The 15,302-nt window shown below is 33.3% G+C and overlaps 1 protein-coding gene and 1 long non-coding RNA gene across 5 annotated transcripts in view; one reads left to right on the top strand and one right to left on the bottom strand.

Moving 5' to 3' along the window:
* LOC146993006 (uncharacterized) overlaps positions 1 to 15,302 on the bottom strand; it is a 316,316-nt gene that overhangs the window by 4,616 nt on the left and 296,398 nt on the right. The gene's annotated exons all lie outside the window — the stretch shown is intronic.
* The window catches only part of LOC118194993 (uncharacterized), a 510,033-nt gene that overhangs the window by 200,255 nt on the left and 294,476 nt on the right, over positions 1 to 15,302 (top strand). The window lies entirely within an intron of this gene.

Here is a 15,302-nt window from a genome sequence, read left to right as displayed (position 1 = left end):
CATGCCAAATTTGTAGGGACATCATTCTGGAACAACATGTACGTTTGATTAGGCGTGCCATGAGTGCAGAATTTGTGTTTATGGGTGACAACGCTCGTCCTCACCGTGCAAAAATTGTAAAGGAATACGTTAAATCTGAGGACATCACCTGTATGGAATAGCCAGCATTTTAAACTGGCTTGAATGCGATAGAGCATGTGTGGGATATGCTTGGCCGACGAATTGCAGCCCGTCGAGCACCTCCTACATGTATACTTCGAAAAACTTCGGTGAGCATTGCTTGCTGAGTGGAATAATCTTATCCAGGTTGAACTCGCTAATTTGATACTCAGCATGCCTAGGCATTGTACGGATTGTATTCCATCGTCTGGGAGATATACAATGTATTAATCATCATAACCCACCATATAATGTTAAATTTTTGTAAGGTAGATATCTTTTGTAATTGCTCCTGTGAGCACAAATTGTAGTTTTTATGAATGGTATCATAGATACACCATCTTTTTTGTTCTTTATCTTTTGTTTAAAAATTTAAACATTTTTCTACAGTATTTTTTTACAGTATCCTGTACTTCACTACCAACGTTACTTCGAATAAATAAGAGGTCCACATATTGGCAGGACGGTAATTTAAAATAAATTCGTGCATTATTTTGACCGAAAAACTATTTTTCAGCGTTAAAAGGTAAACTTACCACGAAATGTTATCAGTATATATAAACTGCAGATTTTTATTTTGAGAACTGTAATTTTGGAAAGGAGCTAAAATATTAAAAAAGAAAAGCTTTTTCTCGGTAACTTGAGACTCGGGTACAACACATATTTATAGAAATCCTTATACCTGAACTTCACAGCATTGCATCAAACAAATGCGTCGGTTCTTGTTGTAACTCTTCTAAATAATGGAAATTTTCAGTGATTGAAATAAGGCTCTGTTTCCAGATTTAATTCCTCCATCGCTGTTTAGAATAAATTCATTAAACCATTTTCCCTTTCTATGGATTTCTGTCAAACTTATTTATTTAAACTTTATGCTTGGCCGGGTAGCTACATGTGATAAGATAGAGTATTCTTAAATTAGCACTGAATGTAAGTAAAACAATGTAAAACTAATCTAATTTTAAAATTAGATCTATAAGGTCTGGCCTTATTAGGCAGCATAAAATTTAGACCGGAAAGCTAAAACACAAATAGTGAATTATCACTATGTCTTATAAATATACAAAGACACGGAAAGAGTGTAAAGGACAATTTATTTAACTTAAATAAAGCTCAGCAGTAGACCCACACTCGTGCTTACAAAAGCCAATAGCTTTGGCTTTAAATAAAAGCTAATCCATGAACTAAAGCTAATGAAATTTGGTATAATCTAGAAATGTAGTATATATAGTTTAGTTGTGAAATTTAGTATTAGGTTTTACAGTATAACTAGCGCCAAAGCATTCCATGCTAAAAATGAGTTTTAACTCTTTTGTTATGGCTCTGAATGCAGTTAATGCAGCTTTAAAAAGTGAATAGAAATATGTTTTCGAAAGGCAAGGACAGAAATTCTTACATAAATAAAACTGAGAGGTTAAATAAAACTGAAATTTTAGAGATGTAGAATAATATGTTTTCTGAAGGGAAAGGATTAATAAATTATTTCTTCATTTTATAGCAATATTTATACTTTTAAAAATTTGTTTATATTATATCGAGTTTTGTGATTGCTTTTTATTTATAGTTTACCTTTCATCTCGGCGAAAAGTGGTTTGAATTCGAAGTCTTTTACAGTTAATTTTCTTAAATATTACCTCAGGAAAAGAAACATTCTTATGCTTAAATAGCTACGTAATTTTTACGAATTGCTAACACTTGCATTTAATTGAAATCTGTTTTTATTGAACAACTATTAAAACATTATACACCACTTACATAGAAAAGGTTTCAGACAGTTTGAAAACTTTAAATTTATAAAAGTAACTTCAGATTGATGAAATGTAGACTCTGCTTAGTCAAAGTTTTCAAAAGTATTACTATATCCAGAAATACTGAAAACAACTACAGTTATTAATGAAATGTGAACAAAATTAAAAGTATTACAAAAATTCCTTTAAAAATATACTGAAATGTTAGCATTTAATTTTATTTCATTCCCGTTATATGATTGAGGGATATGTAATTTCAATCCAGACTGTTCTTAGAATCACAAACAGCACAAACGATTTCTACGTTATATGATAACATAGCAAGGCCTTAATTTTGAACATCATATTTCTTACTTAGACAATATTCATGAAGTGAAAATAACTTAAAAATTCGGTTAAACACTACCTGCAAACTAAATAAACTTAACATTTTAAATATTTACTGACTGTAAATGATGAATAAAATTTACCACCTACTTTTCCGAATCTTAATATAGTAAAGATAGCAATTCAAATAGTAAAAACGATGCATTCATACAACTGCATAATATTTGTATTAATACGTTGTATAAATGACGAGACGATTTATAATAGATACAGCTTACCTGAGGGAAAATTTTAAACAGTGTATTTATCAATAAACACAAAAATATTTCCTTTTTCTAAATAAAACAATGAAAACGAAAAATGGGTTGTTTAATTTCGTTATTGGATATTACTGTTAATTTTACTAAACAATAGTCCTTAAAATTTAAGAGATTAACGCATGTAGTTTGTCGTTAAAAGAATGAAACTGCGCGATAATTCACTTAAACTGAATACATATTTTCTGCAGAATGAATGCTGGCTTTTTGTTTTTAAATATTATTTATTCTAGATATCTACATCCAGTTTCAGAGTTGCGCAAAATAAGATACAAAGTGCGCCCATAAAGCAACCAATGAATTTTTATAATTAAGACAAACTAATAAAGACAAAGATTACTAACCTGCAAATAAATTTATTGTTTGAGACTAATCGCCAAAGGGAGACAATATAATTTTCGCAAAATTTCTTCAGGTCATCTAAAGACTATTTAGAAGCGGAGCTGTATCCGTTCGCAAAGTACGCGTAACATTTCATTTAATATCCGAGAGGTTTCCAAATCACCGTCTTTTCATGGCTATCTTATCCTTCTGAAGAAGGGAACAATCAGCTAGCAATAAGTCAGGAGAATATACTGGGTAATTAATCACTACAACTGAATGCTTAGCAAAATATTGTTGGGCAGGCAATGCTGTGTTGAGCCTAACATTATCGAGCAAAAGAAACCATTGTACAGAATCAAAACGCTTCTTTCTAACTCCCCTTATCCTGCTTCTTAATCGAAAAAGAACCTTCTTATAAAAATTCTGATTAATTGACTGATTTTCAGGCAGAAATTCATGGTGAATAAGTCCTTTGTAATAAAAATGCAATTAGTATCATCTTAGGTTTAGCTTTGGTTTATCTTCAACGCTTTCACGCCCAAATTTAAAGCACTTGTACCACTCTTGAACGTGTATTCTTAATAACGAAGCGTTACTATTAGACAGTTCGAATCATCTCTAACGTTTTGGTAGAATATCTACCTAATCTGTAACAAAATTTAATATTATAACTTAGCTCCATCTCTAAGTAAATTTTTTGTACAATGTCTTTATAGTAAATGGAAACGACTCCGGCGTTTTGATATACAGAGGACATAAACTGGCTTTAGCAAGAGTTGAGATGTCACTCTTTCTAAACATACATTTCTCTTTTCACTTTTTTATTTTATAGTTTCGTCTTTAAATATGTCCAATTACTTTATGGGCACATTTTGTAGATAATTTTATTGCAAGAATTTCAAAAGCGTGAGAGGGAGGTTTTCCTAAATAATATGTGGCCCTGTAAAACAAAAAGTCCAATTAGTAGGCTATTACTTTTGTTATAGTGTATAATATTCTATGCCTCTTCGTAAAATTCGCAGATATGCTAGTGACTAATGTGTTCATGGTACAGTTAGAAATTTAATATCGTTGTGTTTTATACGCGATTGCCAAAATGAGCCACTTTTAACTTGTGGTTCTTTCTAGATTTGGCGCAAAAAAGCTAAATTTTGGGAAGTAATAGGAATTAAAAATGGACTGAATCAATAATCTTGATCTCAAATGTCTCCGAAAATTTAGTATATAAATGGCATACGAAACTTCGCATATTTCACTTACGTATTTGAATAATAAGGAGTGCTCTACAACTTTATTGCAACGAGGTGCATCTTTAAATTATCTAACGCATTTTCCTTTGCATTCTTATCAAAAATGGCATTTCCCCTTGTAAATTTTGTAGATTGTACATAACGGATAGAAAGTTACTTTTTTGTTTTATTGAACAACATTAAATATAATTGCTGACTGGATATTGAATTATACAACGACTAATTTTCATTTATTTAAATCTTTCTTGCAAAGTATTAAAAGGTACCAACTTTGCTTTTAGTTTTAAAAATAATATGTTTACAATAATTATACAAACAATTTCAAGTGAACAAATGTAATGTTTACTGAACAATTAACATTTATAAATTTTTTCTGTACTTTATTCATAAGTTTCCACCGATTTTATTCTTTCTGTCTATTCGGATAAAATGTTGATACCGAAGAAGAATATCAAAAGGAGCTGAATTTCCATTCCAGGCTCAGGCATTGAAATTGCTTTGCAATAGCCTCAAATATCCACTCTAGTGGAACACTAAAATAGCACTTTTTTTCTGTCTGTGTGAAATGTTTGCAAACATCTTCCACAAATATATGTGAAGCAATGTTCTTTATGAAAATCCCCTGTGTTTGCTGAGATAGAATAATATCGGAGAACGAGACTCGTAAATTCTAAGCTGTTACAATAATTCTTTGTTCAGTACTTTTCTTTTTTTTCTGGTTATTGTTGTTCTGGTTTCCAAGACTGTTATATTTTGGTATTGCAGACTTTAGGTACTTCTTTTTACAGCTTAGAATTTAAAATGCTGCTCAGGTGTTCCAAAGCCCGGGCTACAAGTTGCGGCTACATGACTTGAATTCATATTTTATGTGTTAGTATTGTTGCGATTGGACCACAGCGCACGAAGAGTTAAAGTTACAATTGCAGAGACATTCAGACTATAAAAATGTTTAAGCTGAATTAGAATACAGTCTATATTTTTCTTTGGAAAAATTTTCTTGGGGGTATTTCTTCAAAAATACTTATTTTGAGAACAGACTTCTTGATATTTTGATAGATTCCAGATTTCTTTGAAAGCAAACATGAAATATAAGCCAAATATTTCACAATACAAGTTATCTAAATAAACTCATATCGTAAAATCAGAGAATCTTGCAAACTTTTTATAATTTTTGAGTCATTAATTTTTAAATAATGAAGCAATAGGGCTAAATTAAGCAGTCGCAGTGAGAAATCGCATCAGTAACACTATTCCATTTTCTTATATAAACTACATCCAAAACATTTGATTTAAATGGTAACCATGAGAAACTTTTAAAACGGAAAATCTTTTTTATAAGTAAGCCTCCAATTGTGAAACATTTATTTTTCTCGATATCAATTTTGAAGCATAAATCACTAACCTCATACTTACTTTTCATCTTCCAAAAATTGATTATGTAATCGTATTATATGCATAAAACACAGTCGCAGCTGATAGCATTTTTCGATACGAAATATTTAGAGCATTATAATAGGGGAAAAGTGTTGCTGTTTGTTTACCCAAAACACATTTTTTATCACCACAGGGACATTAGAAATCTATTTGTTTTTATCTTTCTCGAGAAGGAATTGGATCATGAAAATTCCAGATTTTTACACCGAATTATCTCTTATCATGTGATAGTAGAGTATTTCAACAGTTCCTTGAAACTCTGTAGAGGGAAATGTGTTGAATTTTTCCTTTGAACACAATCGGACTTCCTGTTAGTCCTGTTAGCGGATATTTACGGAACCAAGACTCTTGTCCCTTAGAAAGTCTGCTGAATGGAAGTGCCAATGGTTCCTTATTTCAAGAATGCAGAGATTCAGAATTTGCTCGGTAATGGGATAGTTCGCTAAAGGGGGAGGGGTGGAATGTTCATTAATGGAGCTGTATACTAATGTAATACGAATTTGATGAAAGCATTGGTTTGGTTTGGTTTAGGTTAGTAGGGCAAAGCACACTAGGACTTTCTGCCTAAGGGAAGGGATACCTTCGCGGAGGTCTTTCTAAGAGAAAAACTGGCTCGTATATACATGAGGAAAACCACGAAAATGTCCTTGCAGCCAGCCCTTTCGCCTGAATACGAACGCAGGTGGAACTACCAGTGTTCAGCGATTTTACCGCTCGGCCACTGGTGTACCAAAATGAAGGAATTGAATTTTATGTGTAAATAGTTTTTAATTAAAAAATACGGCTTATTGGTTTCTATAGTACACATACTACTATATAGACTATATAGTATACTACTGTATAGTACTATATAGAGTTAGCGAATAAATATTATTTTGCACCTTTCCGTAATTCGAAATACCCTTGGTGGTGTATTGGTGTATTGAGAATACGACAAAGCACACTAAGGCTATCTGCCCAAGGGAGAGATGCCTTCGTGGAGGATTTTTAAGGGAAATGGTCTCGTATACACGTTACACACGTGAAAAACACAAAAACGCCCATGCAGCCAGCCCGTTCGCGGGATTCGAACCTCGGACCGAACTACCAGTGTTCAGCGATTTTATCGCTCGGCCGTTGGTATGCCCGAAATACCCTTGATACAAAGAACACAACGTAGTAGTCAAATTCTTCGAAATTTGAGAAATTATTACTAAATCGCAATACTTCTTTTAGAAATTATCTACTGTACTTTTCTTTCTTTATTATGAATTTCCTTGCACTTCTTAGATTTATGAAAACTGTGACGTATTTTAAATGTAGGTATCTCGCTTAATCTTATGGATTAAACTAGATTTAACTGCGAAAACGTTGTTTTCTTACCAAATGATTCCAGTAAAAACTCTTTTACCTACATAAAGACATGAAACATTTAGTATCTGAAACTACGTTTGTAAGATTATTTTAATTTTGCTAATCGTTAGACATTATAGGTTTTCTTCTTCATAGCTCTCTTACTCTCAGTTCTTTGGAAAATGTTAATTACATAGCTAAAGCATACACAGAACTGTACAGCTCAAGAAGGCTCCAGTCGCAGTGTGGTCTTTTATAACATTTCTGAGTTTCGGTGACTGGATTAGAACAACGCGGTTTTCTTACCAAGACATATTTAGAATATCCGACTTAATAAGTAATTCTTCGATTTTTAGTAGTGGAAATCAAGTTTATAGTGGGAGAGAGATCTATAATAAGATTTTATAATCCTGTGAAGGAACTAGACAATTTCTTGAGTTACAAAAAATACTGAATTTTAGTTATAGTTCTTCAGTATGTAAAGTAAAGCTATTTTATGTCGTGAAATCCAGATGATTAATAATTTTATAATCCTGTGAAGGAACTAGACAATTTCTTGAGTTACAAAAAATACTGAATTTTAGTTATAGTTCTTCAGTATGTAAAGTAAAGCTATTTTATGTCGTGAAATACAGATGATTAATAATTTTATAATCCTGTGAAGGAACTAGACAATTTCTTGAGTTACAAAAAATACTGAATTTTTTTTGTTTATCTAACTCCCATCAGTGTGTGTGTGTGATTATGGCAAAGCCTCGAGGGCTATCTGCCTAAGGGGAGGGATGCCTTCGTGGAGGACTTTCTAAGGGAAACTGGCTCGTATACACGTTACACATGGAGAAAACCACGAAAACGCCCATGCAGCCAGCCCGTTCGCGGGATTCGAACCTCGGACCGAACTACCAGTGTTCAGCGACTTTACCGCTCGGCCGCTGGTGGGCCCTAACTCCCATCAGAATTACTTATTTATTGCAGTTATTTTCCTTTGAAAGAGGGACATGGTTAAGAAAAACGTTAATATGATGTAGCTAAACATGTAGGTAAAAATATGTTAAAGAGCTTATCAATGTACACCGTAATAGAGATAAAGTTCAAAGCGTATATTTTGAAATCTGACATACTTCAGCGATAAAAATTATTCAATCTGAATACATTTACTCGAAGTACAGAATTATCTATTAAAACTAAAAATGAATTAGAATTTATCTTGATTTAAAAAAGAGGGCATAGAGATAATTTCAGTTATTCTAACCGCATTTTTAACTAGCGTGAAAACGTTTTTTTTTTTCTTTTGTATGAATAGTTTTTAAAACGCTAGTTAATATCTGCCAATAAAATTAAAAACGGTCCTTACCTTACGAATTAGTACATCTCTAGTTGTTCTAGCTTCTAATACAAAATTGATTTTTCGGTTTTTGTTATGCAGTTATCTTGTTTGCTTTTATTTCCTGAAAAATCTGCAAGTCTTATAAAAACTGTAAAACGGGCGCATTTCGTTTTGGTTATTAATGATGGTATCAAAAATGTTTGTTTTAACTTAAAAGAGGAAGATTTTAAAAATGAAAATCCTTCGAGGATTTTTATACAAGACATAAAACTCTTATAATTAGCTTGTAAAGTTTATGTTCATTTATATGATTATATTCTTTCTTATCTTTTTAAAACGTTAATGATACATGAATAATAAATGGCAACAGAACATTTAGTTAAAGATTAATTGTATCCTAATATAATTTTAAGCATTGAGGTTTTAAGCAGATTTGTATAAACTGCACTAAATGCATATTTTATACTAGAGTTTCTTAACCTGAGGATCGCTACCCCCATGGGGGTCGCGGAAACTACAGCAGGCCGTCGCCAAATATTTTAGCAGTTTTGATATTTTTTTAACTTAATATCATTTTTATACAATTACCAAATATTTTTACACAATGTATCTTAAAAGATACATTGTGTAAAAAAAAGACAAAAAAAGACAAAAAGATAAAAAAAGACAACACAGGCAAAGACAAAACGAAAACGCATTCTTTTTACAATATAAACGTTCATTTTACTTGATTGGTACGTGACGCTGTCATTTTGTCTGCTACTTATTTAAAATTTTCACATTGTTCTGTCTTAAAATTAGAAATTAAAGTTAATGACCTAAAACTGCAATAGTATATTACAGTACAAGTGAAAAAAATTGACAGTTTCACTGAAGCGTGTGTCAGATTTGCGCAATGGTTATGATGTCCCACAAAATTTTCGTAAATATTACGGGGTCTTGGGATTGCCAAAAAAAAAAACTCAGTGATAAAAAGGGGTCGCGGCTGAAAAGCGTTTAAAACGCCCTGTTTTATACAATGCTAAACCTTGAATATAAAAACGAAAAAAAGAAAACTGGGCAAAATGATGACTGTATTACTCACAGAATTTGCTTTGCTTATCAAAAAATCACGATGGCTATCTGCATAAGAATACATTATACACTGTGGGTGAAATATGACAGGGACTGGTTCTTTTTTTCCAAAACTTTTGTTGCAAATGAAAGAGTTGAACATGTCACTCTTCAGTGTACTGTCCTTCAGAATCGATACATTTCTGCCAACGCTCTAGAAGCATTTTTATGCCCCTTTCTTAGAAAAACTTAATATGATGTATGTGTACTTAATATGATGACTTAAACGAAATAAAAACTTTTTTTTAAGTTTTTAAGTTGTGAATTCATTCCTAAACACTGACGGTGACGGTTTCGTGGTACATAAACTGCATGCCTTCTAAGAGGAATTTTGATTTAAGTCTGAGACTGCAGTAGTGAATCCACGTTTATTAACCATCACTATGGACATTAAAAATATATCCCTTTCGTTCCCAAACAGCCGCAGGAGAGAAAACTGGTGGTTAATATGCGCATCATTTTTGTTCTGCTATGTCAATGTCAACGTGCATGAAATCAATCGGGCATGCACTTTTCCATAGTGCAACGGCTTTTCACAGTGATTTTTGTATAACCAACACTTATTGAAGGACGCAAGTGCTTTGATATTAATGCGCCTTTTTTCCCGAATTAACTGTATTCACAATGTTTATCGACGTTGTTGTTATTTAATTGTTTTATTCAGTATTTAACGACGTGCCGGATGTTCTTTACGCGCTTCAGTGAAGCATTTTGCCATTTAAACGCATGTATTCTGGAGAGACACCCTTTCTCTTATTATGCTTGTGATCTCTGAAGAATTTCAGATCACTGGATGTTTTCTTGAATGAAAAATGTAATCACAATGCGTTGTTCCACGTTTCGAGACAGTTGTTCGCTCATCAGTCTCGCGATTGCAATATACGATTGAGCAAGTTCTAATCTACACGGAAGGTAAGCTAGTAGCTGTACTCATTCACGGGCAAACAGTGCAGTGCGTGAGTAGTGGTTTTTATCAGCAATATTCCCTGTCATATTTGAATGCCCACGTAAATGAGAAAAAAACATGTAAGCTTCCATGCACCAGATCGTTCAGCGGAATCCTAAAGCCAGGTCAAAGTGAGAAGGATCAACGAATCTTAATCACTGAGCTACTGATGGATTTTTACTGCATTTGAAAAATTATCAATATACATCTCTAAAATGTCGCAGGAAATTTGCTGCAAACATTATGAACTTGATTATGTATATCACGTGATACAACGATATGATAATTGTATCAAAGCTGCACACTTTCAAAGAAGTTTATAAAATTGTAAAATATAGATTTTATTAAAAATACAAATCAGTGCTTGTCATTTTGGCTTACATCGCTTATCATGGAAAAGTTTACTTTTTGATACACCAATATCAAATAACATCTGTTCATAAGCTGTAATTATAAACTAACAGAAAAAATGCAGAAAGAACAAAATAAACAATCTTTGTGTAGAATTATTATATTTATTTGCTTAGAAGGATTTCGAAAATTTTGGAGTGAATGCTTACAAGTCTGGCGAACTTTATTTGAGTACAAGGTATTTGTCAGAAAGCAATTTTGAAACATATTTCCAATGAAAATATTTGTTATACAAGAAACTAATAGAGTTCTTCATCTCAAATAATTATTGAAAAGTAGTTTATCTGGAATTCCATAGCGATACACTTTAGGAATAGTTAATTACTTTATAATCATAAAAAAAAAATGGATTTTTGAATCGGCGGAAAATTATTTTTGTTTTCCCATGATTAATATATGAATCGTTATGAATTCACCCCTCTCTGTTGTAGAGACATTAGGATTTTTGAATGAAAAATTTGCAACGCCTTCGCCGGGAATTGAACCACGGACCTCTCAGTTACGCGCTGAGCGTGGAGACTACCAAACCACGAAGGCATGCGAAGACGGCTAGAGAAATACCTTATATACTCCCCTTTTTAAAGGGCGACTGGGGTCTTTAGGAGAGCATTCCAAAAGCGCAATCGCCTAATCCTGGGGGACCCAATCGCCTAATCCTGAGTGAGGAGAATCACCATTCAACACCCTTTTAGTTCGGGGACCACTCTAGATACATTAGGATTTTTTGGAAGCAGGAGAAATGAAAAACTTGCATCGCCTTCGCCGAGAATCGAGGGACCTCTCAATTACGCGCTGAGCGTGCAGACCACCACACCACGAAGGCATGCGAAGAAGGCGGGAGAAATACCTTATACCATTTTCTAACGCGAATTTAGAATTGACCTAAATATGCGGTACTGTTGTACCTTCCAATTTCAAACTGTAAATGAATAAAAGGCTTCTGTAGCGATGTCTGCATCATTTGTAAACGAACGTGCTGTGATGCGTATGCTCTGAAATAAACTGAAAGGTCGAAAAAATACAATTAAAGATTTATGCAGTTATTTTCTGAAAGGGCAGTTCAAAAGGGCAGAAATGACAGCAGCGCTTGACAAACTCAACAAATAAAGATTTAATTTAGAAGTCAAACAACAAAAATCAGCGTTATGTTTTCAAATTTTCACAGGACTAGTTTCGATGGTTTTACCGAATCATCGTCCTAAGCTGCAAAAGTGCAAATGAACGAGATAAGATATAATGATTAGATAAGATAAGACAAGAAAGACTGGACAGGAGTTAAGCTATTGGCGCCATGCGTTGATGAAACGGGAACTAAAACATAATTTCATTAAAGGCCGAAGGCAAAGATGAATTGGAGTTAGGTTCGTTAACTAGAACAGAAAGGTATTTTTTGAATTTGAAATGCCTCTAGAAAATCCAGTTCTCCAATTGAAGATGTTTTTTGAATAATTTTGGCAACAGAAAAATTGAAAGTGTGATTTTCGGACCAACAATGCTGGGCAACAGAACGCTTCTGTGTTTCCATTTTTATAACATATGCCTCATGTTCCTTAACGCGAAATTTTAAGGCTCTCTTAGTTTGACCGATGTAAATTAAACCAAACTGGCAAGGAATCCTGTAAATACCCCAGGAATTCATATCCGGAATGGGGTCCTTGAGTATGGAACTCGGAATTTTATTGATGGAAGAATAAGCGACCCGAAAGTTAAATTTCTGTAAAATACTTGCAATTTCTGTAAAATACTTGCAATTTTATAATCTTTAAATTGTCTATAAAAATTCAAAAATACAGAAAACGACAAGCCGTACCACTTAATCTAGCAGCAGTTTATGTAAATGTAATTTCCTAAATTACTTTTAGAAAATATTATATCGTTACCCGGGGATTAGCAGTACCGAACAGTAGATAAGGTTACTGACAGGATGTAGTTCTTTCCAGCTTCGATTTCCACAACTGAAAAGGCTGCGTGTTGTTTTCCCCTGTGTGAGTTAAATAATACCTAATTTCCCTTATAAAATTCTATAGACCAGTTATAGATGATATGAATGTAATTCGATATATAAATTCATATCTACGTAGCAAAGGATTTTATATTTCATAATGTAAATAGAATATAGTAAAGACTTTCTGGGTTTATTGTTTGATTCTTAACTAAATAGCAATTTCTTTATAATAAACATTTATCAATAACCTGAAATATATACTGCAGAGACATCAGATATTAATTGAAAGCAGGAGAGATGAAAAATGAGCAGTGCCCTCTCCGGGACTCAAACCACGCACTTCTCGAATACGCACCGAGCGTGCTGACCATTACACCACGAAAGCACGCTAAGGAGGCGGGCGACCTTCTTAGCGCCTTCGTGGTGTAGTGTTTTTGCACGCTAGGCCGGTATTCCAGAGGTCCGTGGTTCGATTCCCGGCGAAGGCGATTGCTCATTTTTCATCTTGCCTGCTTCCAAAAAAATGCAAAATGTCTCTACTGGCACAATAAAACAATACTACTGGCACAATAAAACGATCTGTTATTAAGAGGTTAAAATTAAAATAGTAAGTGAATGATTAAATAAAATTGTATGATCACTTTAGTTGTTGGATTCCTTCTCTCGCATGCTTTATCAAGTCAAAATGTTCGTTTATATTCTACTTTCCAGGAATAGAAATTTCAACAAATTTTCTTCAGCCTGTAGTAAATTAACATTTCTTTACTAATTGCATTTTATGTGTTTTCCGCATTCTTCTGTATTGTTATTTCTTCAAAAGAAAATATAATTTTATTCAACATTTAATACTTGATTAAATTTTTGATTTTTTTTAAAGTAGGATTATTCGAATTTGTTGGAAACATTCCTTTCTCCGTAGTTTTTTTTTAGATGATCATGCCAACATTTTATTTTCAAATTTATTTCATGCAAATCTTTGCTTGGGATTCAGTTCTTTTACATCCTGAACATTATTTAACCTATAAACATTCGAGTGCAACGTTTTTTTATCGGACATAGATAAATAAAACCATTTTAGATCTATCGTACCGAAAATCGCGCGAATGGAGTAAAAGCCAATTGATGATCCGTATTCTGTGCTGCCCTTTTTCTCTTCTCTCGACTTCTATCGATGTCCTAATCATTATGGATTCTTCCGCGATTTTACAAGGCCTACTTTCGCTGAAGTCAGACTTTCACGAACCTAGAAAGACTTCTTTTATATTTCTTTTCAATCGATGCTCTTTTGTCCGATTTGTGAACTTTTTTCTTTCCGCGACTACCAGATGGATAAAAAAAGACTCTCTTTCAAACGAGTCACCCATAATCATTTCCCCATTCTAGCTCGATATATTTTTCCCGTTCGTGAACAAGAACTTTCTTTTCCATATCTATTTTGCTTTGCAGGGAATGAATGATACCTTTTTCATTGGACTTTTCATTTTTGCATTAATGGTACCTAGTTTTGGTCCCTGAATTCCAAATGTTCAGTTACCGATGCTCTTTTAACAATAACATATAACAGTTAACATATAACTTATAACAGTTCTTAATAACAGTAATAATAACCCTCATAAATTCGTCTAATTAGCTATTATGAATATTTAGTGGTGTGTGCTTCTCTTGTAAAATAATTAATCTAAGTTTCGTTGCTGATAAGTATTTAAGTTATTAATAATGCAGGATAAATAATATTAAAGGTTATTAAAACGTAGACGTCTCATTATATTGAACAATGAAGATGACATCATTTATGCAAACAACAGACTGAAAAATGCAAGCAAGAATTAGTACAAGCAAGAGACAAAAACATACCTTGCAAGGAATTAAAGATACTTTCTTCATTGGAATTTTCGTTTTTTCATTAATGGTACTTAGTTTTGGTTACTGAATTTCAAATTTTCACCGATGAATTTTTTATTGCGTTAATTCATTAGCTTATGCTTAGATTTATGGACTTATCTAATTATTCCTGCTTTAAATTTCAGTATTTTAGAGGAATATTTGTTAAAATCAAATCATCAAAACCCAGAAAAGTATTGCAACGAAATCTTGAATTTTAAGCTGTTTCAAGATTATTTTCGACGCTTTGAAACGAGGTTAAACTACACCACCAGAACAAAAATATTTAATGTATGTACACTATGAAAAAAAAATCGCACTATTCTATATCTCCCATTCTACTGGATCAATTGACAAAATTCACCTTCATTTTTCCTGTTTCGAAAGCGCGACTTAGGATATGTATCAAATTTATATTGTTACGAAATATACAGGCGCGGTAAGATGGCTTTTCCCCAAAGCAGTTTTAGGGTTACCATAAAATGGCAAGATAAGGAATGGTTGCCACATTTTGCGATATTTGGCGACAAAATCGGCGATATGCCATGGACGGATAGAGAACCTTCTGGAACGAATTCTTACCGGTTTAGCCCAGAATATTCTCGAACACCAGCCAAAAGCTGTATAAACCTTGCTGGTACGAGTAAGTATCGAGTGTGTGTGCCTCGTCGAGAGGGCGAGTAGAGAGTGCCTCGTCTAGAGTGCAAGATAGTCTCGAGTTAGTAAATCCGTGCGAAGTCGATCGAGTTGACAGCCGTGCAGTGTGTGCCTCGTCTAGCGAGCTGATA

The sequence above is a fragment of the Stegodyphus dumicola genome, chromosome X2 (assembly GCF_044657685.1).
Source record: "Stegodyphus dumicola isolate Sdum_Otavi_A_Nest chromosome X2, ASM4465768v1".
Classification (NCBI taxonomy): domain Eukaryota; kingdom Metazoa; phylum Arthropoda; class Arachnida; order Araneae; family Eresidae; genus Stegodyphus; species Stegodyphus dumicola.
Note: the sequence above shows the minus strand (reverse complement) of the source record. Positions and strands in the feature narration are given on the sequence as shown.